This window comes from Panthera pardus, unplaced genomic scaffold (genome assembly GCF_024362965.1).
Source record: "Panthera pardus isolate Hobbes unplaced genomic scaffold, ASM2436296v1 HiC_scaffold_7, whole genome shotgun sequence".
In the NCBI taxonomy this organism is placed as follows: Eukaryota; Metazoa; Chordata; class Mammalia; order Carnivora; family Felidae; genus Panthera; species Panthera pardus.
Window position 1 is genome coordinate 74,384,930 of NW_026527002.1, and position 22,252 is coordinate 74,407,181.

General features: G+C 53.3%; 1 long non-coding RNA gene across 1 annotated transcript; it reads left to right on the plus strand.

Annotated features, from left to right (window-relative positions):
• The first annotated feature begins 6,448 nt into the window (after positions 1 to 6,448).
• LOC109273093 (uncharacterized) lies at positions 6,449 to 8,398 on the plus strand. The gene is made up of 2 exons (XR_002082750.2): positions 6,449 to 7,011; positions 7,558 to 8,398. It is a non-coding gene; the product is annotated as an uncharacterized LOC109273093 (long non-coding RNA).
• Positions 8,399 to 22,252: the final 13,854 nt, after the last annotated feature.

The following is a 22,252-nucleotide window of genomic DNA, read 5'->3' on the forward strand; positions in this document are numbered from 1 at the left end:
GCTCAGTCAGTTAAGCATCCGACTTCGGCTCAGGTCATGATCTCGCGGTTCGTGAGCTCAAGCCCCGCATCGGGCTCTGTGCTGACGGCTCGGAGCCTGGAGTCCGCTTCGGATTCTGTGTCTCCCTCTCTCTCTGCCCCTCCCCTGCTCATGCTCTCTGTGTCTCTGTCTCTCAATAATAAACGTTAAAAAAAGTTTTAAAAAAATAAATAAAATTTCTACAGTTTTACCTTGAACCTCATAGAGTCGGGGCTCCTGGAATTGATATCTGTAAATCATGTGACAAGGGGGTCCTAGTTAAAACATTTTCCTACATGGATGCCAGTCATCCCGGAATTGACTCTTTCCCCTTGATCAGTTATCAGGTTTTCATAGATGAAGATTCTGTCACTGGGCTCTCTGCTCAGTCCCAGGGTCCACCCTTTATCCACAGCACACGGTCCTCATTCTTAGAACTTGATATCAAATCGAGATATCTCGTAACCTAAGTTATATCACTGATTCTTCCCCTGGAATGTCTCAGCTATTTCTGTTGCTTTGCTTTTTCATTTATATTTTATAATCAGCTTGCTTGTCAAATTCCACCAAAAAAACCCCAAACCTACCTTGTCATGATTTGAATGATATGATTCCTAATCATGGTCTCATAATGTTTTATATAATGTACATACATCCACACACACTTGCTTATTCACAGAATACAACATATCTAATCCACGGTGCCCATACATAGCAAGTTTCTTGTGTGAATAAATGAATGAATGAATAATCAAAGTTCTCTCTTCAGCTGAGGTTCACTCTTCGATAAAACCCCAAACGTATAGCATGACAAATTGTTCATCTTTCGGAAGGATCCTTCATTGCATACAAGACGAAGGGATGGAGTAGCTGTCATTATCTGAGCACCTACTATGTGCCTGGAATGATGCCAGAAAGAAAGAAAGGGACAAAGAGCCATTTTGGAATCTTGTAAAAACTCAAGCTCCCTTAGTACTTTTAAAACAAGATGCAATTTTCAAAAAAATAGTATCCATACCCATCGTCTCAGGGCCGTGTGGCTTGTGGAAGTCTCTTCCTCAGGCTTCCGTGTGTGTGGGCTTCGTGAGTTACTCCCAGGGCTGACTGGCCGGAGACTCTGTGTTTGTGACCCAGCCATGCCCAAGTTGGAAGCCTCATTCAACAAGGCTCACAAAAGATACGCAAATTAAAGAGCCACTCCCTTCCAGGAAGCTGGTGCCTTTCTTTGGGGAATCTCAGGAGAAAACACACATGCAAGCAATTTAAAGAAAAGGGGGAGGGGGGCAGGATCTATCTCTTGATTTTTAACTGCACTCGTGGGGTAGTTTGACACCCAGACTTACCCTTGGCCAACAACGGGTGTTGGGCTGAATGGCACCGCGAACAAAAAGCCTCGGGCTTCACTTCCCGAGCTTGAAGATCCCCTGTTTGTCGGGCAGTAGATGCACACCTGCCCTCTGGAGTAGACGGGGTCGTCCTCTGCCCCGGGGATGGAAGTGACGAGGCTCACCTCCGACGAGGGCCTATGGAGGCAGCGGGCTGATCTCCCGCGGAACACTTCCACTAACACGTCCTGGAAATTCCAGATCATTTGTCCATTCGCTCAGCAAACGAGGGACAGACAGCGAGGGCTGGGGGTGGGCAGCGAGGCAACGAGACCTCGGGGTCTGCAGGAGATCTGACCCCCCTTCACACCACCCCCCCACCCCCCAGGAGAGTCCCTGGTACTGCTCAGGTCCTTTCTTCACAGAGGCTTGGGGGCATCTCTGCAGGGCTCCCGTGGCTTGTCTTCCGGGGGAAATTTAGAAAGGGAAATTCCCCAGCACTGCAGCCGGTTCTCAGGCCGTAAAAGACCATCATCGTCCCCCTCCCCCAATGCTCCTTCCAGACCCCCTTCACCCTCAGTCAGCACCGCAGTCACAGTCACTTCCCTGCTGGGTGACCCAGACCCTCAGCCCTGCCCGGTCCATCATGTTCTGTCACATCAAGGCTGCTGCGGTTGTGTTTACAATTAAAATAAGGCAAGGGGTATCAGGGATCGAGGACCCCAACGGGCCAGGCATATGCTCCCTGGCCGGTTGTGTCTCAGAGACGCCGCATCCCTACCCCTTGACCGGTCCGCCATCCTGGCCGGGATGGTTCCTGCTCTTGCCCAGCTGGACCCTCGGCAGCGAGAACCGTAGCTTGTAACTCCACGGTCTCCCCTGGGGGGTTGCCCTGGCTGAGGAGGGCCGCCAGGCCCAAGGTCGCACCTCCTGCCGGGAAGAGGGCGCACCATGACCGATCAGGGGTGAGGCACCAAGACTCGGTTTCCACATCTCATCTCAGGGCAGCTCCGTAGGGCTGCCTCAGCTTCAGAGCTTCCCTGGGGGGTTGGCTGGGCCTCTGTCAGGACGTAGTCACAGCTCGGCTGCTCCCTGGGCCCAGTCCTGCTTCCTTACCCGTCCTTCTCGCAGATGCACGTTTGGGATTGCAATACACATTGTGATCGTGATTGCGATGCACATTCTCATATCAGAGAAGGGTCGGCGGTAGCAATATCTTCGTGGAATAAGTCACTAATTCATTTGTTCACTCATTTCGTCATCTACTAACTTATGCCGCCGTTGCTTTTTAACAGGTTTTTTAAGGGTATTTATTTTGAGACAGAGCCTGGCCGGGGAGGGGCAGAGAGAGAGGGAGAGAGAGAGAATCACAAGAAGGCTCCGCCCTGTCAGCTCAGAGCCCGACGCGGAGCTCGATCCCGTGAACCGTGAGATCACGGCCTGAGCCGAAATCAAGAGTCAGACGCTCAACGGAATGAGCCACCCGGGCGCCCCTACGGTTACTTTTTAAGCTCCACCTGTGTGCCAGGGTCTAAACACCGGAGGAATTAAATTGTAAGACACGGCCTTCTGACGGAGACAGACATGTAAACAAGAGAAGTAAAACTGGGATTTGAAAAAGCTCTAGCAAAGTCGTGCATAGAAACTATAAGAGCCTAGAAGGGGAAATGATCACCTGCCTGAAGGAGGATCGTCTCAGGTGGGGCATTGTAGGTGGGGCATGCAGGATGAGTAGGAGTTCGCCAAATGAACAGGGCTTTTAGCTCAGGCTAAGGAAATGCAGGATATGAGCACAGCAAGACAAGCGGCCTGGAGAGGTCCACTTTCGTTCTTTAGCACGATTTTTCCATAATGCTTCTAAGACTGTGGCTCTGGGGATGCTGGTAAAGAGAAAACAAAGGCTCCCAGGGGGTCTGGGAGGATTGTGTCAGGGAAAGAGGCTCGGGGATGACAGACACGGGAGAAGGCACTCAAGCAAAAGGCTGTCTAAAAAGTCATTACGGGCTTTTAAGTAAATTCTCAATTATAATTATTCTAATGGCTTTAATAAGTCTGCAATTTGGAGCTATGATGCTCTAATGTGTCAGCTGCCATATGCCTCGATGCAAAACTCTTTCTTTTTCCCTTTGAAAGCCAATATTAAGAGGGCACCTGCCATGGTGAATTCTGCCAATGTCTCACCCCACGGAGGTTGGGACCTCTTATCATATGTAATCCCGAGTCAGTCCCCGAGGTGCAGATCGCAGCCCCCAGCCCCCAGAGCTGTCTCCCCTGGACTCTACAACTCCTGGCCTTCGGTGACTAGAGCAGAGATGTGCCGGTGGGGATCAGCTATCGTGTTAGATCTGGATGCAAACCCCACCTCTGCCTCGTGGTAGCTAGGGAGCTTCCGGCCAGCCGGTTCCCCTCTCTGTGCCTTGGTCTTCTCACCTGTCAGATGGGCGTGATCACAACGCTCACCTCGCAGTGCCGGCACGAACGACCCCATGCAAAGTCCCTATTTGCCCTTGAAGGGGGCTTTTTCCATTCGAGCCAAACTGCATTTTTGCAGATGAGAAAGAAAGTATCAACCCGTTGTACAGTGCCATTTAGCAACAAACTGCTAACACAGCCAGGGGCCAAAGGCCAGTGGAAAGGGCTCTTTTTGAAGTCTGGAAGTGGCCTGCTTTCTATTACTTGTGTGGCCGAGAGCAAGGTACCCTCCGGCCTGAGGGCTCTGTCACCTGTTTCTCTACTCCCTCGCAGCTCTTCGTCCAGATCCTTCGTGGCAGACGTTGTCAATCTATTCAAGGCTCTGCTCGGAGAGGATTCCCTGAGTCCCTTCCTTCAAAGAGCTCCTGCACCGCTGTCCGGCCCCTGGAACCCCGCCTTGCTGGTTTTCATTGTGGCCTTTGCCATCGGACATATCGACGTGTTTACTCATTAATCGTCTGTCTCCAATCAGCACGCAAAGTCTTTGGGAACAGAGACAGCAGTTTTGTTCCCTGCTGCACCTCCGCGTCCTATAACAGCACCTGGTGCAGACCAGGAACATGAGACCTAACTGTTGTGTAGACACAGAGCGGATTTCTCCAAACTTCTGAGTCTTCCTGGGAACGGAAGCACCTTCCCCCGAGGGTTATGCAGAGACAGTTTATATTAAATGCCCAGTGCGGGGCCTGGCAGGGCTTGCAGGAGAGGATCAGCCGACGGCTCTGATGATGGTATTCAGGCCCATCCAGCCCTTGTGGCTGGGGCAGGCCTCTGCGTCCGACCCCACTGCTAAAAGCCTTTGTCAAAGGAGGATGATTTGGGCCCTTGTTTCCCCGATCTGGCTGCACATCACAGTCACCTGGGGCGCTGTACGAAAACACAGCTGTCCGGATCCCGCCGCGGTCATTCTGACCCAGGTCTGCGAATTGGAGTCAGGAATCCGTGTATTTTAAATACCAGAGCGGCCATGACATTTCCCGTTCAGACAGGAGGCGACTCCAGAGAGAGACGTCCTGGTGGCCATGTTTCAGGACAGGTCATTTCATTACAACAGGGAATAAACCCTTACTGAGCCAGGGAAGGGCCAGGTATGAAAAGCACATTTATAAGTGAAGGAAAAGGAGTGAAGGGCTCTCCAGCAGAGAGAACTTGCTGGAAGGGAGATAGTAACGTGGTGAGATCGAGAGCCGACCCCAGCACCGTGCCCCCCACCCCGCACGCCCGGAGGGCACGTTTCTGCAGGCCAAGCCGCTAGACTCGATGTGATCACTACGCTTCTTTCGATCTCGATGCCGTTAGGGAGCAGGTAGGCAGTGAGTGTGTGTGATGGGGAGGCTGTTTGCATTTCTGAGTGTTTAATCTTTTAATTATGACTCTTGGAGTTTTTACAGTGTAAAGCTAATAAGCAAACACACGGCCTCTTTCTCGTACTTCATTTCGTGCACAGGGTGTTTAGACAACTGTGAATCCCTGCAGTGCAAAATACTGGGGCCAAGAGGTAAACCCACTGGGTAAACGAACTGAAATCGCTCCGTGTTTACAATAAAATAAGTGTATACGAAAGTAACGGGGTGGTATTTTCTTAGTAATTATCTAGGTGCGTGCTGTCCAATGCTGTCACCATTAGTCACATGTGGCTCTTTAAATGTAATTAAAACTGAATTAAAAATCCCGGTCCTCCGTTGCACTCACCCCGTTTCAAGTACTCAGCAGCCACATGGGTCTGGGGCTGTGCCGTCTGGACAGCTTAGCTGGAGTTCATTCTCTTCACAGCAGATACTTCTACGCCACGGTGAGTGCTGATGTAAATTTCCAAGAAGTATGTGTTTTAACTCTTTAAAAAAGAAAATTCCCACTGTCAGGGTAGGATGGGAATCTGCAACCCATGATCCGTGCCCAAGGCGTGCTAAAACCCAACACAGGGCAAAAGCACAAAACATGCGTGTCATTGAGAACCTTGAGTCTCTGCAAGTTTCCATAGTGTCCTTATTATCCCGGATATTTAAGAAGAGGCTGTCAGTTACCGCTAGGAGAACACTACCTGTACGTTGTGCGGATAATAAAAGAAAAGGTGACTTTGGACAGATGTCTGGAAGTTTTCTCCCCAAGGGTGACTTTGCTGGTGCAGGGAGGGCACAGCAAGGAGGGACCCTGGATCTCTGCCGCCTCCCTCCCTCAAGAGGATGGCTGTACCGCTCCCAGCCCTCAGAGAGCCGAGGAAAGCATCCAGCGTTGGGTTAGAATCTGCACTGCTATTCTGCAGGAAGCATAACCGTATTGAATTTGAGAGTGCTGGTCACCTGAACCCACGCTCTCTCTCTCTACTCCCCCTAGGAACGACCAGCTGGGGTTGGACAAAGGGGACCGTGCGCCCTCACAGTTAAGCCTCGGGATCTGGCAGCGAGGTCTGCCTGTGTGACATCGGTTCAGTGACGTCACCTCGCAGAGCTGCGGTTTTCTCGTAGGGAAGGAGGGGTGGCCATGGGCCTATCTGGTGGAGCTGTCTTAAGAGGGAAATGGGACGGTGCTCGCAAAGCCCTGAATCCGGCCCCCGCCTCGTGGCGCACACATAATCAACGGTTTATTGTAACGTTTGGACATGGGTTGATAGGTCAGGCCGCCCCAGGCGCCAGTGTCCGCTTTGCTACTCATTAACTGCCGGCTTCCCTCAATCTATTTGCGTTGTGTGTGTGTGTGTGTGTGTGTGTGTTGATTTCCTCATCTGTAAACCATGAATGGCGCTCCCTGTGTGCAAGTCTGTCATGAGAAGCAGATGAAACAAAGTCAAGGAGCAGTGACGTGCTGGACCCACAGTAAGAGCTCCTTTAAGTGCCCTTTTTGCTTTTCTTCAGCTAAGATACATCTTTGGGAGCAACACGTTTCCAGTTACAAGCTTTTTCAGTTTCCCTGTTAAGGTCAAGACGGGGCTAGACCACGGTGAACCTCAGAGGACTGCCCTTTCCACCGTGCGCTGTGTTCTGTCCAAGCATTCCTTCTACTTCCCGGAGGATGTGGGAGAGGCCATTCTCTATCAAGGGGTCTCTGCTGGCTAAAAATACCCGAGCACTGAGGACAGGTCAGTGGGTAAGAACAGAAAACCTCGACTGGGCTTGTTGTTGGATCTTCAACTTCTTACCCCGAGGGCGCCCAGCTCGCCATGAGGCTGGGTCCGTGCAAGAGCCGGGCCCGTGTGCAGGTAGGAGAGACACAGAGATTCGAGAATCTGCTGCTCGGGCAGCAGGTGATGGAGCTCTGGTCTTTTCCACCGTTCACCCCCAGAGTGCCAACCCTACACATTTCCCTGGGCTTTTGGTTACCCATGTGATTTCACTATGCCCCAGGGCAGCAGGTGGATGGGGGTGGTTTCTAACCTCCCACTACACAGACATGGAAGCCCATCCTCACTCAGTGGTCAAGCTGGGATGGGGGCCCTGGACGTCAGGATCCTGGTTTTGTTTGCCTTTGTTTGTTTGTTTCCATTGTAACTTCTTCATGCGGTCTCAAACTTTGGGATTCCCTGCAGCTTTCCCCCACCTTCCTCCCATCCGCCCCTAGCCGACCTCTGCCCAAAGGACACCTGCCCTGCCCTTAGCCCCCCGCCCCCGTCTCCTCCAATACCTCACTTTCACAGTGTAGCTGAAAGAAATGTAATTTGACCAAAATAATTCTCTCCAAAGGTTTAACGACTAATATTTCCCAGTCAAGGAGGTTTTGAAAGAAACGATTGATTTATTCTAATCAGATCCCGCTGTGGTGAGTTCAGACACACAGTATCACAGGTCCTGCATCAAGAGGCAGAGCGCGAGGCACTGCTTTGCCGCGTGTTGGCTGGTGACGTCAGGGTGGCTTCTCAGACCTGAGCTGCCGTCTCTTCATGTATGAAATGAGAGCCCTGTGCCTTCAGAGAGCTCTTGCAGCCCCAGGCTGCTGAGACCCTTGGAAATGAAGACAAGCGTGGGAAACTCTGAAGAGTGAGCTCTCTTGGCCCGTCCTCCTCCCCCGGTTTTGCAGAAGATGCTCCTGGCTTTGGAGTCAGTACCAAGACTGAGCGTGATCTGCCTCTTTGACACCCCATTGCACCTTCCTTCCTTGGGGGAGCTCTGGGCAAGCAGACCCCAAGAGTCGCCCCCGCTCCCTTGGGAAATCCCTAACTATTCTCTTTCCTTTTCCTCCAAGGGATCTCCCACTCTCTTACGGACCAAACCTAAAGGTTTTCTCCTGCTAAGAGTCCTGAACATTTGTCTCCATGCCCGCTCCTGGAAATAGCCTGCCCGTGTCCCCTCAAAGCCAGGAGGCACAGTGAGTCTGTGCGTCCGCGTGTCTTCGATGTTTGACACAGACGCGAAACCTTGAGGCAGTGGAGTCAGGCTGCGATGGAGAAGAGCAAACTCTCTGTAAAGGCGAGGACCGAGCACAAATTAAGACTGCAGATCTGCCACCGGCATGCATGTGTGTGCGTCGGCCAGGGGCTGATGACTACGATTCATTGCTCTTCAAACATGTATTTAGACCTCCCATGACGCACGTCATCTGTGCAAATTGCTTTCTGGTTAATAGAGCACTGTTTGGGTTCAAACACTGAATTAGTCAAGGTTCTGCTGGTGACGAACATCTAAAACCGGTAGTGCTTAACTCATTGGGGGAAAAAAGGGTGTGTGTGTGTGTGTGTGTGTGTGTGTGGTGAGGATCACTGGAAAGATGCTAGGGCAGTTCAGAGAAACAACAAAAAATATAAACATCTTAGACACGGAGGGCAAGAGTCTGGGGAATTTGATAGAATCAGTCAGGGTCAAGTTGGGTAGAACCATTGTAGATCTTTTAAACAGAGGGTATAATAAGAAATATACATTTGGTCTCTGTCCCTGGTTCCTGACACAGAGCTTCAAAATTCCTCTGTGCTGGCACACCTCAACTCCACAGGAATAGAAGCTCCTCTCTAGACCCTTCTCGACCTCGCCTGTAGACCTCTTCATCTGGCTGTTCTTTGTATCATTATATTCTCTTTAAGAACTTGGTCCGTAACCATTTCCCCGAGTTCCCTGAGCCATTACAGCAAATTACTGAAGCTGAGTAGGGAGTGGTAGAAACCACGGATGTCTGGCCAGGTTGGACAGACGTCGTGGGCAAGCTGGGGACCCGCTGCTTGCGATTGGCATCTGAAGTGGGGGGCAGTGTTGTGGGGGATCCGCACTAACTCCAGGAAGGTAGAGTCGGAAGCCAGTTCACTTGCAGCTCACCCAGCTGGTGTCCAGAGAGAAGCGAATTGCCTGCTTGTGCAAGCGTCCACACAGTTCAGTCTGCAGAGAGGCGTGGTGCCCAGAGTTGAAGGTAATTGGGGAAAACATCAGCCTGTTTTGCCTGACGTGACGAAAACGTAGCCCAGAGGACAAGACACGAAGGAGCCTGTGCCGTCACATAGTCACAAAGCGTATGGCCTCTGCCCTTGCTAACAAAGATAGCATCAGTGCACACATTGCTGAGATGTTTCACAGACCCGGATCAGGGAAGGGAAAGACCCCTGACCGCAATCTTGATGCAACCAGACGGAATGGCACCAGAAAGACAAGTCTGTCTTGAGGTTTACCCAATTCCTGACCCATCGGAAAAGCAGGCAACCCCAGACCCTTTACCTTTGAGTTTTGCCCTTAAAAACTCTCACTTGCAAGCCATCGGGGACTTGGGGACCTTGAGTATTAGCTCCCTGTTCTCCTGGGTGGTGCCACGCCAGCAAACAGCCTGTCTTTGTTCACGGCAAAAGCTTGGCATCAGCTTTTTATTGGCTTCCTGTGTAGCAGGTGGACGAACTCGCGGTCCGTTTGGTTATACTTGGTTTGGAAAAACCCACCCTTTGGGAGTCCGAGTATTGAGAAGTAGAAGATGGGAGAAAGTGGTTTACTAATTTACTATTTAATACAGGGAAGTGCTTCTATCGGGGATGCGACAGGTGAGAGTCCAGAGGATGATGGAACCCCCCCCTGCCCAAGACTGGCAATGGCAAAAAGCCCACCTCCCCCAGGGCCAGATGGAAAACAGGAAGAGGTGGTGACAGCCAGCATCAGAAGTGGGGACCCTGCAGCAGAAGCGAGAGCCATGGTGGGGGCTGTTCCATCAGATGCCGGGATAACAGGGTGAGAGGCCCTGAAGATACCCACACAAGAGATGAGGCCACTGCTAAAGACACAGTGGAAATAGCAAGGTGTAAGAAATGCCCGAGCCTCCCTTTCAATGCATTCCCCTGCATGCAGAGCAGACGGAAGGTCTGGAAGGAGACAGACACACGCCCAGCTTGGAAAGCTCAGCCGTCCTGGCTCCTTAGAGGGGCTCTAGTCAGCCCCTCCTACAGCCTGACTTGAATCCATGAATCCCTTCAAGGTTCAAGTTCCCTAGCCAAGGATGCGAAGGCCCCAGCTTGGTTCAGGTGGCCCCTCTGGATGCTCAGCTGTGGCCGAGGCCCCAAGGCACAAGGGGTTTTGTTTTGATTTTTTAAATTGTTTTAAAGTTTATTTATTTTAAGAGAGAGAGAGAGAGAGAAAGAGCCGGGGAGAGGCAGAGAGGAAAGTTGAGAGAGAACTCCAGGCTGTCCGCACAGAGCCCTACGCGGGGCTCGATCCCACAAACCATGAGTGAAATCATGACCTGAGCTGAAATCAAGAGTTGGACGCTTAACTGACCAAGCCACCCCGGTGCCCCGAGGCACAAGGATCTCAGGGGAGCTGTTAGGATCCCGCTCCAGACAGGGTCACTGTAGACGCAACCCTCATTTGACGGCCTGGGCGGTGGTCTTTATTTTCAGCTTTACTTTGCAAACCAAGATACCAAAGCTCTGTAAGATGGAAAACTTCCAAATTCCACTATTGTGTGACGGTCAACAGCTACGTGGAGTCACGTGGATCTGGGTTCAAATCATGGCTTTATACTTCACTGGCTGAGTGACCTCAGGCTTGCAGTGTGACCTCAGTGTTCTCGTTTGTGTAAAGGGAGTGGCAATATAGACCTCATTGCGTTTTGGGAAGATGTAATGAGATAGACACATACACATGTGCACACACACACACACACACACACACCTCTAAGAAATCTGGTGCTCAGAACACCAGCTCCCAGCTGCTTTTGTCTGCATGCCGTGACCCAGTTAGTTCATACAAGGCTTTAGCCACGTCAGTGAGAGCTTCCCCATTTCATCGAATAAGCGTGTTCTAATGCATAAGGTTGCCCAGAGCGATCAGCATTACATGGGAAGATGGGGTTCGGACCCTCCAACCTATGCATTGCCAACGCGGAGTGGAGGTGGGGGCGAAACTGTTTTGGGGAAAAAATATCTTACTCTCTGGTGGATAAGGCACAGATATACATGTGGAATATAAACAAATATGAAGTAAATCTTCGGTGTTAAAATCTCATGGTGGGGAGGCGGGGATTGGGGGAAACTATCTAAAAGCCTCCCTAGGCAGGCCATAAATGATGTGTCCTCAGGTCCCCCTGGACTTTCTAGAGAGCTCGAGGGGGAAGGTGACTCAGCCTCTGATCTGAGGGTAGCGTGGGCCATGGCAGACTTGGTGTGGGCTTCCACATTCGATCGAAGGAATTGGAAGTCCCAGCTGCCTGATTTCTTCTGCACACACATCCTTGGGATTTGGGGTGGTGATTTCTTATCCATCAAGCGTGGGAGTTAAGGGAGGTGAGGCCTGTCAGCCACCGTAACTGGCACGTTTTTGTCTCCCCGTGCCCACTGCTCGCATCAGCCCTATTTTACTCACCGCCAAGTCTTGGAACATTTTCCTCATTCTTGATTTTCACTTCAGGCCCCTCTCCCGTCTCTTGAGCCCCTCCTCTCCTCTCCCATCACGTGCCTGATGACTTTTTCCCGGGTCCTATCTTCCTCCAGCAAAGAAGACCCACCCAGCCAACGAGTGCTGGGCCTGGCTCGTCTGCCTTCAGTGTTCTCTGAGGGCAAATCAGATGGCTTATCTGCCCCTGAGTCCTGTTTACTCATCCTCAGCCGTGACAGCAAGGCCATCAACGATTATCTCTGTGCCTCATCAACGATTATCTCTGTGCCCCGGCCCCCGGCAACAACTGTGTCACTCAAGGGTGGTCCTGGCTCAAGATTTCCAAAGCAAGACGCAGCTCCTCCTTCCCGCACCACCCCAGAGCACGGCGTGTGTGCTCAGTCAGGCCCAGACTGGGGTAACTGTATTCCCTCAATCTCCGCCTTGCGGCTAGCCTTCCCGTACAATTATGAATGGGACTTGGAGAAAGGCAAGGGGGAGGTGACCACTGTCACCCTCAGCACACACTCGACACTTGCCTCCTTCACAGACACCTGCCTCTGCTTTGTCTCACTTCACCTGTGGATTCGCCCACAGCCCCGCCTCTGAACCCCTTTGGATTTGGTGTTGGTGCGCATTCACTCGGTCAGTCCCTCGGCAAACGTTTATTAATCACCTACTGTGTTTGTCTCCTGGGGCCTGCCCTGACAGAGGCGCACAAAATGAGTAACGTGAAGCAGCAGCAATTATAGTCTCCCAGTTACGGAGGCTAGATGTCCAAAATCAAGGGGTGGCCGCACCATGCTCCCTCGGAAGGCTCGAGACAAGGATTCTTCCTTGCTTCCCCTTAGCTTCTGGTGGTTCTTGGTAATCCCTACAATCTTTGATTTGCAGGTGCCTCACACCAATATACCCCATGTCTTTGTGTGGCCGTCACCCGACGTGTCTTTCTGTCTCTTCACACGGCCTTCTCCTTCCTCGATGCCTATGTCCAAATGGCCCACGGTTTGGAAAAGCATGAGTCATTGGAGTGAGGTCCACCCTACTCCAGTGTGACCTCGTTCCAATGTGATCCTATCTACCAAGGCCCTATTTCCAAACAAGGCCCATTCAATTTTACAGAGGAGGGGTTAGGCTATCAAGACATCTTTATGGGAACACGATTCAAGCCACGACACTTCGTATTTGCCAAGTCTTCTGTTAGGCACCAGCACGGGCCTGATGAGTCCACACCCTCAAGGTACATTCATGCCACGAGGTTCATCAAACTGACTCCTTGTTTCTGTCCAGTTAGAATCCCCAGGCTGAGCTGCCTGGATCTCAGACTCTCTCTCTTGCCTCTAGGGTTCAATTTCCCAGGATTCTTTTTGTTTTATTTATTTATTTTTAGATTTCCACAATATCTGCGCCTAATCCCTAGGAAATAGGAAGGTTAGTGCAGCGGGGGTGTCCGTGTAAACCTCTGCCAGGGCGAGGCTGAGATGCCGGCTCAGGGTTTAAGAAGAAGAAACGGGAAAAGGAACTGAAAAAGGGAACAAGGAAAATCACCCGTCTCGGGTTCTCTTAGGGAAAAAAAAAAAATTTCAGTCATTTTCAGGGGAATCCTTACTTTCAACTGCACAACACCACCCAATTTTCCCTCCGGAAACTGGCAGAGTCAACAGATTCCCAGAGAACTGGATTACAGGAAGGGCTGCCTGGCAAACCTTTGCTGCGAAGGGCTCGGCGGTGAGTCCGTCCAGCTCTGTGGGCCGTCGGGTCCTCGTCACCCCCACAGCTACTCCACTCCGCCACTGTGGTGGGAGAACAGACGCGGACTGTATGTGAAGGAATGGAGACGTGGCTGAGTTCCAGTGAAGACTTATTTATGGAAACAGGCGATGGGCTGGGTTGGAGAACCAGAAAGTGCCTCGAGTGGAGCCAGGAGCAGGTGGCTGAACCGCATCTGCACAGCTGGCGGCAGCTGGCGCACGTCTCGCCGTGGGAATCTCCACTTCTCCAACTGCCCATCCCCCACATCCTGTAAGAAAGCCCGCTTTCCTACTTACCCGCGCTGGGTCTCCCCTTGCCCTCCTTGACGGGTCCTGGGGCCACAGAGCACAACCCCAAACTCTGTCGCACCCAGGAACCCTTTGACTATTTATATCCTTACCACCAAGTGAACCACTCTTAAGTTCTTACGATTATTCCTCGGCCAGCACGGTTTTAATTGTCTTCCCTTTTCAGGTTCCCCTTAGCTTGTGGGGTGTTGGCACAGAGTGTGTTTGAGCTGTTACCTCACAAAGTCACGTGCAGGGCGAGGTGCCTGGCCTCTGAGCCCCATGGGATCCTCACCTGGGGACAGGTGAAGGATGCCACCCTCGGGGGCTTTCTGCCACAGGAAACGGAAGCGATTTGTCACAAAGGTGCCTGGCACTCTGATGGCCCCGGGTAAACGATTAGCGTCTTATCCTGGGACACCAGAGGGAATGGTCAGAACATGCTGGACCCCTGAGATGGTGCAGAGAGCAGGGGAGTCCAACCTGACATGTAGAAATGGCCCTCATAGTTATACAGACCCAGAGGATTTAAAGCCAGGCAAGTGGGGGGGGTCCCTGCTGAGTCCACCAGCAGATACTTATCAGGGCACGTTTGGCGTGCATCAAGCCATGTAGACGCACAACGAGCCAGCAGAGGCCAGAACAGAAAATCCTGGCATCAGGGACCTTATCAACAAGGGGGTTGGTCTCCTGACCATCCTTGCTTCAAAGGAATAGAGCAGGGGTGCCTGGGTGGTTCAGTCGGTTAAGCGTCCGACTTCGGCTCGGGTCATGATCTCGCAGTCCGTGGGTTCGAGCCCCGCGTCAGGCTCTGTGCTCACAGCTCGGAGCCTGGAGCCTGCTTCAGATTCTGTGTCTCCCCCTCTCTCTGCCCCTCCCCGGCTCACGGTCTGTCTCTCTCTGTCTCTCAATAATAAATAAACGTTAAAAAAATTTTAAAAAAAAGGAATAGAGCAAAATCTCAACCTTGTGCTTCTCTCTGGGATGCCCTAAGCTTTCTTGTGTCTCCTCAACTGTGCTAATTCTGTTCTTAATGAATTCCATGTGCAAAGTGTGCTTGATTAGAAGGGTCGGGGCTGGGTTGGGGTTGGAGACAGCCTTGGGTATCTTGTTCTCCATGTCTCTGTGTCTCTGTCTCTCTTTTTCTTCCCATCCCCCTCTTCCACACAGATCCGAAAGGTATGAAACCATTTATTTTGTTTAAAAGGAAGTCAAAACTCTTCATTCCGCTCCCCTCTCTGTTAAAATGGAGGCTTTGCACACTACCTGTCCAGATTCTATAGGAAGCCCAGGGACTGAACTCAGCCTCACGTGATATTTGTGATATTGGGACCACTGGAGAATAAATCCTTATTACCAGTAGGGATGGGGAAGCGGGCATGAGAGGCTCTATGAAGGAGGCGGTGAGGGCCCTGAGATCCCCAAGCAGAGGGAATAGTTTGTACAAAGACTTGAAATGAGCATCAGATTTGAAGGTCTCTGACCTGAGGATCTTGCACGATTCAACAGTGTTCTCACGGGGTGCCTTTCATGGAAAACGAAAACTACACTGGCTCCTGACTGGTCTCCTGATTAGCGCTCTGTGGACATGCAGGCTGTGGGGTCTGATGTTTAATCTAGATTATCCTCACAATTCATGATGTTTATTGAGAACCCACAACATGCCAGGCACTGTGGTAGGAAATGGAGCTATCCTCATATCAGCTTGGCTTCTCTGGAAGCAGATGCTAAGGCTGAGTTTGGGATCCAAGGTATTTATTTGGGGCCAACACTTATGAAAGGAAGGGGAGGAAGAATTTGAATTAAGAGGCAAGCAGAATGGAGCCTCCATTCACCTCGGCACTATTAACATCCAGGGTCAGACAATTCTTTGTGGTGGGGGACAGTCCTGTGCATTCAGCCGCATCGCTGGCCATCACCAGTTGCACCTCCTTAGGTTATGACAACAAAAACTGTTTCCAGAAATTGCCAAACGTCCGGGCAGGAGCACTGTGAACAATCACCCTTGGTTCAGAGCCACCAGGTGCCGGGCTCTGGGGCAAGGAGCGTCCATTAGACTGGCTCCAGCGTGGGCTGAAGCGCCCAGGCCTTCATAGTCTATCCCTCTCCACCACTGGGAAGGACTGACTCGGGAACAGAGGTCTACCAGCCACGCTCCTCACAGCCAAGCGGCACATCTGTCCTTCCGTAAAGGGCACACACGTGGCTCCTGTCCTGCCTACAGTCTAAGCTTGCACCCCTCAGCTCCACGCAGCTCCTCCGGGGTCCCAGCTCACCCTGTGTCTCAAGGAGCCATCTGGAAGAAGGAGGTTAGCAGGACCAGCCACAGCCCCTGCCATGGCAGTTGACTACAGTCGATGCTCATCTCCCTCCCCCACTGTCTGTTCTAAGTTCCCCTCATCCTCAGCGACCACCCCACCCCAGGTGATCATGTGTGACCGGAGCTCTGCTCATTGGGGGGGATTTGTCTAGTTATCGTCCTTCAAGGCCACCCCTAGGTGGGACTGCCGTCCATGTTCGGCTTGTACCCACATAACAACTGACTCTTCCACGCCGAGCTTGGATGTCGTTCCATCCCCTTCAGCTGGTCACACAGCACCCCTCGTGCAGACAGAGGCATGGGGGAGCCTGGGGGGCCCCCTGGTGTGACGGCCGCAGCGCCGCGACGGTCTGCACCACCTACCTGTGCCCTCCGGGGCTGCTCCGTCTGTGCTGCCTTACCCCCATCTCCTGAGACATGGCTGCGTATCTCGTCCAGCCTTATGACTCAGTGGTTGCGACTGAACCCGGCTCGTGATGGGCGCCTCCAGCCCAACAGTCACGTCCTGGTCATCAGTCTGTCCCCACCAGGAACATGCAGCAGTTTTGAAAAGACATGTGATTCTCTACTGCAGGTGGCAGGGCCTTTGGCTAACAGCCAGCGTCCTGCCCAGGATCTGCCCCCCAGAGCATGCCATGCGCCATGTACGGCCCCTCTTCCCATCACTGACACCCCAGCGGCACAGGGTCTGTTGAGTCATACGCCTCATGAGGCACAGCTCCCCGCACCAAAGCCTGGACCCGCCGCAGACCCGCTCTGTGCCCTGTCCCCACTCGCATCGCCCGGTCTGTGGGATCGAAGTACCACCCGACATGCCACCGGGGCTCCTACAAGACCCTGCAGAGGCCCACCAGATACAAGATGCCCACCTCGTGGGCGGTACCCAGGCAGGTCTCTGGCCACACTTTGACCTGTTGACGCCATATGATTTTGGTATTTTTCCCATTCGTCTCTACAAGATCATACAAAAGGAGGTGCGCGAATCTGACTGGTGACCCTGGTGCCGAGGTGTTAAGAGCGCCCCAGGACCCATGAGAAGGCGCTGATGTCACAGGGGTGACTAAGCGCTCACAAGGTGGCCCAAAACAGCCCACAGAGGCCCCACACCTCCCACGTGGCTGCGTCTGCAGGCTCCCCTACCTGCCCTGATGATGCTCACTCCTTTTGTCAGAGGACAAGGGTTGCTATGGTGACAAAGAATGAACTCCGAGGGTCTGTGCAAACGGGGTAACGGGGAAGAAAAGATCTTAGCTCATGTACACGGTTTTCCAAATGATTCCTTTCAACGTACCTGAAAAGTCACTTCCGTCACCCACGAAGACCGCAGAGGAGGCAATGAAAGCGGAAGATGAACACAGGACTGTGGGGGACGCATCCGCCTCGTCTTCATTCGGTGATTCTGGTGAACCCTGGGGTCCCGGTCTAGGATTCTAGGTTGGGGGGCGGGGGCGGGGGGGAGAACTAATAGTAGCAAAGTCCCTTAAGGGTACACAGTCTTTGGAGAATTACCAAGTAGGTTAGCACCCGCTAAGCCCTTTATCCCCGCGGGGAAGCGTGTGTGCGAGGCTGGCCCGGAAGGTGCCACCGCCCATCTCCGCATCTGGCACAGCACGGAGCTGCGGGGAGTGGCCCCAGGCCATACGGTCAGTGGGAGGCAATCGCCGGGGCCATTCCCCGGGTCCTCAGACAAGGCGGTGCCCGTCTCAGCAGCAGGCCATCTTGCAAGCAGCTTCGAGCCGGAGCCGGGCCCAGAAGCCTGTCCACCTTGGCACCATTCTCCCTGCAGTGAGCAAGCGGTGAGGGTGGCTTCCTCGGTAGCATCCGGAGGCTATCAGCGGCAAATGAGGAGGAAGGAGCAAGCTCGCACCGGCCCCCTCTGGCTTCAGAGAGCCTGATCTGCTGTCGTCTCCAAGGAAAGCAGTGGGGGAGGCAATCTGTGTCACTAACTGCCAGGCCAGGGGGTGGGGCTCAGGAGGGAGTCTGCTGGGGGGGCGGGAAGCTCACCAGAGCACTGAGGTGGCCCCTGCCTGGACTGAGAGGTGGGGACCGTCCAGCAGAGCTGCCCCCCCACGGGGCCATTGAGCCCCGCCCCTAGATGCCAGCCTGGCAAGGGTGGAAGACAGAAGAGACGGCGGGTCCAGAAAATAGCACAGGCCCAGAGAGACGAGTGGCTGGGCCAAAGTCGCACACCTTGTTGGGACACACGCTAAGTGGAAGGAGGGACCGATCGCCAGGTTCCCAGGCCAGGTCTCCCGCCTTTGCCACTCAGCCGTCACCACGGTCCCTTCTCCCTTCCAGCGCCGTGCTCCCCTTTGCCAGCAGTGTGCCAACCGTGGGCACCATACCAGCTTCCCTTGGCCCCTCCCCCACCGTCCCCCTCGGCTGGCTCTGCGCCCCGCACCCCGACTCTGGAAGGTTCACAACGCCCGCCCTGCTCGCGGCCATGCAGGCTGGTTGCTGCACACACGCATTTCTCACTCCTCTCCTGCTTCCCTAACCTGTGGGCATCGAGTCCTGGCAGCTTGTGCTTGTGACATCCGAGTGGCTGTGGCTTTACTTCCCTTGTCCTCTGTCACCTCGGACCCTCGGCCTCCTCACCTGGCCGGCCTCCTTCCCACGTGTGCACCCCCGTGTCCACCAACAGACGCCGTTCGGTCATCCACGCGCCCATTCACGTAACCAGTCCTGGCCGAGGCCCTACTCTGCGCGGGGCGCTGTCCTAGGCTTCACAGATAAGGCCGTGAATAAAATGGAAAAACCCTGTCCTCGTGAAGCATCCCACGGGTGTGGGTCCAATCAGCAAGCAAACAGATACAGTGTGACCTAACGATCAACGTGTTATACACGTGCACACGTATTTGCACACATATGTGCACAGAAGACAGAAGGTAGGGAGGGAGGGCCTGGAATAAAAGGTTGACATTTTAAGCATTTTGGGCCAAGAAAAACCTTAGGAAAGGGGCATTTGAGCAGACATGTAAGGAGGCCAGGCAGGGACCCACGCAATGCCTGAGGAGTACATTCAAAGCAGAACAAAGAGACAGTGCAAAGACCCTGTGGCAGGAATTGCTTGGTGGGACCAGGGCACACAGGAGGCCAGTGGGGCTGGTGTGAGAGGGGCCCACGTGGAGACCGCGGAGAGCAGGTCGCGGTGGGGGGACCGAGACCCAGCTCCGGAGGCTGGTGCAGGGCATGGGAAGGAACGTGGTTCTTCCCCTGAGTGAGGGGGCAAGCGTCAGGGGGTTTGGGGGTGAGGTCTGGTGAGTCAGGCTCTGAAAGGACCCCTGTGGCTGTCGCCTGCAGCCCCGAGGGAGGAGGAGAGATACGGGACAGCAGCCATGCCGCCAGAGGACACGGGGGGCAGGGGGTGGGGTGGTGGGGCACGGTCAGGGTCAGGTGGGCTATGGGGGGGTGATGCTGGGAAGACTCTGGCACTTCGGGTGTGACTGGAGGAGAAGCGGCCAGGGCACCGGCCTAAAGCCTTTGGAGAATCAAGTTGGAGAGTATGCCAGAAGCAAGTTCTGGGGGGGTTGACAGCATCCCAATAGCTCATACTCACAAAGTGTGCGCTGCTTCAGAACAGGTTCATCGTATAGTCTTTTGTGGGACCTTGGCCTTACGACAGTCCTGTGAAGGACGTGTGAGGGCGCACACGTTTCTAAACATAGGACACCTTTCAGGAACGGGGCGTTTGCATCTCAGAGAGGGCACTTGCCTCGGCCTTGCCACTTTACCTTCCACCTTCCTGATTGCGGCATCGCGGAAGTTTATTTTTCTCTCCTGTAACAGCGCCCAGCTCAACGTTCCCGGGCAATCTCTGGTCCTCGAGGGCGGGTGTCCACCCCTGTGTTAAAAACGGTTGCCCCGCTTTTACCTGGAGGGAGAAAGAGAAGTGCGGGGCACGTCCCTTTCCTTGGGGGGACACAACCTCGGGAGGGCACAGAGCACCTCTGGGCCAGCAATGATCTCACGTCCTCTCCTGGCTGTGATGTTCGAAGCTGCTGTTCTTAACTACACCTGGAGCAGGCTACATCTTTTATTTTTTTTTTTAAGGTTTATTTTTATTTTGAGAGAGAGATAGAAACCAACAGGGGAGGGGCAGAGAGAGAGGGAGAGACAGAATGCCAGGCGGGCTCCTTGCTGTTAGCGCAGAGCCCAACGCGGGGCTCGGACCCCGGAGCTGTGAGATCGTGACCTGAGCTGACATCATAGTCAGAAACTTGACTGAGTGAGCCACCTGGGTGCCCCGAATTCTAAAAGAAGATGGGAATGGACGTAGGGGGTCAGTTAGCAGCCTAGAGCACCCTCTCCCCAACTCGCATTGAATTTAGAACATGACTTCGGCAAGACGACAGATCCCCACGGATCTGTTGACGATCTGTTGACGTCTTGAAGGTAATATTTTCGTGGACGTCTTGAAGGTAATACTTTGCTGATTTTTTTCCCCTGCAAAGGGTTGGTAAAAAGGAAAGTCACGTTGTATGACGTCCTAGAGAATTTTTTGAAAGTCTTCCTTACCCAACATCTTCCTCTCCAAAATTTCAGCCTCAGTACAGTTTATAAAGATCCTTTTGGGCTGTATTGATTTTCCCAGTTCCATCCAATCTAGTCACCAATTAGCAAGCTAAAGGCCAGTGTAAGACAATTGCTGCTAAGGAATTCCAGCACAGCAGGTGGAGAAGAGGGGGGGAAGGATGAGCATTTGTAATGTACTGTTCCGGCGTGCGTGTGTGTGTGTGTGTGTGTGTGTGTTGTAACATCTTGCTGGCCTTCTTACCTCTTGATAAAAGTTCCTCAAATCACCCAGTGCCCACGCGGTACAGGCTAAGGCTTCCTCATCCCGGCCCCAACCTGCAGACTTTCTTCTATGAGTTTTTTTTTTGTCAACTCGAAAAGGAGGAGCATCATCCAAGAGGCTTCTGCCATTCAATCTCCCCTTGCTGCTTCCTCTCGGATCCACCCCTCCCCTGGCCCTCTCAGGAAAAATATACACATCAGCCCCTTCTGTTTTGTAGTCAGCTATAAACATGGAGGAAGAAACAGCTTCAAGGAGGCGGCAAAGCTGAGGCTTTGAAGGCTAAGAGTCCGCCAGACAGGTGGATGGATGACATTCCCGCATCTCAGAGCGGTGGCGGGGGGGGGGGGGGGGACCTCCGAGGTCTTCTCCCCCAAATGATGCTTTAAATTTGATGCACAGATATTTGGGCCCATTGAGCACGTTCTCCTTCTCCGTCCCTCCCGTAATAATCCCCACCAGAAGGGTTCAAAACCACTCACTTTCTGTGCATTCTTGCACCTTGGATCTCTGCACAGGGAAAGCCGTGCCGCTGGCCGGTTGTGCACTGAGCGTGGCAGAGAGCAGGACACAGACCAGCCGGAGCACAGGCAGAGAGGCCACACTGAGAAATACTGCTCCCACCTGAGCCCCCACGCTGCAGACGGGAGCCCAAAGTGCCAGGAACAGGAAGGCGTGAGTTTGATGGAGTGGGGTTGGAGTCACGGTTGGCGCAAGGGGGCGTTGGCCAGGGGTGGGGTCCCCGACCCCCACATCGGTGTGAGGAGGTGGTGGCATGGTGGCCGAGGGGACAGAGGGTCTGAGCCGGCTTTCTGCCTCTGTCACCTCACTCCACGTGTCCCTCCCCTGTTCCTCTGTCAGCCTGTGCCCTCCTCCTCTCTCTGCTCTTCCCATTGGCTTCTGGCATCTGTTTTTGTCTCCTCAAACAGCTGGCCCCTTCTCCCCATCAGGGCTGGTCAAGGAAGGACTGGCTGCGTAATTCATGGGACTGGTGTAAAACGAAGACGCAGGGCCCCAGTTCAAGCAGTAATAAGTATTCCAAGATGGCTTCACCACGACATCGAGTGGAGAGCAGGACGCGTTTGAGGGCGGGGTGCCACCTGCTAGCTGGCAGGCCGACAAAGCTCCCCGGGTCTCGCCATAGTCATCTCTGTCCACCAGCACCAAGCATGCTGCCTGGCCCATGCCTGGGGCGTCACAGATATTTGTTAAACCGAACGGAGCCTACGATTCCTCAATCGGGTCACATGTCTCTTATACGGTTAGCGCCTGGATTCCATTTCACAACAGGAGTGGAGGGCAGTGTCCGCCACCTGGCCCAAACCTGCTGTTCAGTCAATGGCAGCCGCCATCGGATAGGATAAAAATAATAGTAGTGACCTCTTAGTGGTGCTCACGATGTGCCAGACATTTGTTGAAGTGCTCTCCATAGATACTAGCCTCACCTCTGTGTTCCGTGGCGGGTCTGCCATCACGTCCACTGCACAAAACCGGACTCGTGTACACAGCCTGTA